General features: G+C 43.7%; 1 pseudogene; it reads right to left on the minus strand.

Annotated features, from left to right (window-relative positions):
* Positions 1–4: 4 nt before the first annotated feature.
* Positions 5–2,223, minus strand: LOC102436723 (annotated as a pseudogene).
* Positions 2,224–2,467: the final 244 nt, after the last annotated feature.

Raw genomic sequence — 2,467 nt, forward strand, 5'->3', positions numbered from 1 at the left:
CCAAGTAGAGGAGGATGTCCTGGCCTTCCTAGGCTGCTGTGTCTCACCCGCCAATATAGGCCAGATGTCTCAGTGGCTTCCCACATCCAAGAAAACCTGAAGGTACCATGTCCCATCAGCATTGGGCAAGGTATCACTTTGTTGAGTGCCCTGTTGTAAGTGTTCACCTCGCATCCACTTTACCCAAATTGGCTTTGGATGGAAGCCAGAGACATGACAAACCAGCATCTGACGGCCAGGACCAGGATTGGGGCCAGTGGACAGCCAGGCCTCTGGTTTCACTGCAGAGAACAGGAGAGATACTCAGATAAGGACTCTAACACAGACTTGGAGGTTCATATCTTCACACAGCTTAGACAGACACTTCTATCACATGCTGGGAATTCATCACCTATTATCCTTCTCCCTCTTGACTCCTTATCCTCAATTTAAAGGGAAGGTTGGAAGGTATAATTTTAGAAAATTCTTGGAGGAAGGATATGGGACTGACCTTCTCTCTGGAGATCTGCCTTCCCTGCCTCAGGGATACTCAGGAGGAATCGTGGGCAGGTGTCACTGAGAATCCTCTGTACTACATTCTTGACGACCAGGTACTGATTGAATCGTCTGCACATATCCTGAGCTCTTGTTCCACCCTTTGGAGATGGCAACCATGAATTGTTCTGGAAGTGCAGGAGCTCTGATCCTTGATAAGCAAATCCATAGAAGCCTACAATGGCTCCCCCACGGTTCAGCTCACAGCCCAATGTTACCTGAATCTCAAAGGGATCTAGGAAAGATGGATTGTAAATTAGAGGAAAGAGGGAATAAAAAGATGAAATTATTGGAATCAAAAAAAGGAAATAGAAGAAGTATGGGGGCTTTGAGATAACGGAAGATACTTTGGTTTGATCAGAAGTTCAGAAAAAGTATAATTGGTGGTAGTTGAAGGAAGAGGAAAAAATGACCTTTTTTTGGAAAATGAAGTGAGCAAATTGTTGAAAGATGGTGACATAAATGGTGAGAGCAAGAGAATAAGGAAGCACTTAGTGTGAAAGAGTTGTGATTATAATAACCCAGGGTGAATGAAATACAATAGGTTACAATAAATGTACAGACAGAGAATGCTGCAGAGATTGAATGTGGGGGAAATTGGAATAAGGAACTCATTGAGACACACACCCTTCACCCAGCACATTGCACCTCCCCATTTTGGGAATTGAACTTACATTTAAACTTCCATTGACTGGCAAATTTGTGAATTTCTTGAGGCATTACAATAGAGAACCCACGGAAGAATTCTTCCAGTTCCTTTATCTCTTCCTTCCTCAAATTGCCCTTGGACCAAGGACGCAGGAAAATAATTCTGTCAGAGTTGGTGTCCCAGCCATGAGTCTGCAAGTCATCCAACCAAGCAGAGTTCTGAATTTTCACCCAGGAATCATTGTAGAAGGATGCAGTGTGGATCATTTTGAAGGAGATCTTCTCCTGGAAGGCTGTGGCAAAAGAACAAACAGAATGAGGAGAAGAGCCCTCACCGGTTTGGCTCAGTGGATAGAGCGTCGGCCTGCGGACTGATGGGTCCCAGGTTCGATTCTGATCAAGGGCATGTACCTTGGTTGCGGCAATCCCCAGTTGGGGTGTTCAGAAGGCAACTGATCAATGTTTCTCTCTCATCAATGTTTCTAACTCTCTATCCCTCTCCCTTTCTGTAAAAAAATCAATGAAATATATTTTTTTAAAAAATGAGGAGAAGAAAAGGCATCGGGAGGAATAGAGAATGAAGAAAGGTGGCAGGAAGGAAACACTCAGAATCTAGAGATAAGGGAAACCGTGGCTACCTCAGCAGACACTCAGCTGCCCAGGGCCCCAGGCGTTACAAACAACCTTCAGAAGGGCACAGGGTCCAAGAGTACAGGATACTCAGAACCATGTTGGAATTCTCCTCTCAAGGTATGTTCCGAGGTCACCACACCACACAGAAACACACACACACACACACACACACACACACACACACACACATCCCTCTTGTACTCAACAAGGGATTGGCCAGTGTTCTTACCATCTTCATTGTCATCAGTTGCGAGGAGAACTGCTAGCAATAAAATTTGCAGAAACATCATTTCAGTTACAGATGTTATTTCTTTCTCAAGAAAGTTTGTCTTTAGTTTCTGTTTTAAATAAATCTACTCCACAATACCTCTATTCTGACTTCCTTCTTCTACCAACAAACCACCACCAAAAAAAAAAAAAGAAAAAAAGAAAAGGGGCTACTTCCCTAAACTCTAGGCACTGATTCAGCCCCTCATTTCCCTTCCACTTCTGACTTTCAACTTCTCCCCTTGCTACCAGCCTTCATTCTGTTCATCTTTCTCTAATTCAGCCTCTGGACTATGTGTTATGCGCTATTGAAAAGTCAGTTTACCTCTGGGGACATTTCCTTCTCATTCAGACAATGAAAGCATAAAATCAATTGGCTTTCCAA

This window comes from Myotis lucifugus, unplaced genomic scaffold (genome assembly GCF_000147115.1).
Source record: "Myotis lucifugus unplaced genomic scaffold, Myoluc2.0 scaffold_3, whole genome shotgun sequence".
Taxonomy (NCBI): Eukaryota; Metazoa; Chordata; class Mammalia; order Chiroptera; family Vespertilionidae; genus Myotis; species Myotis lucifugus.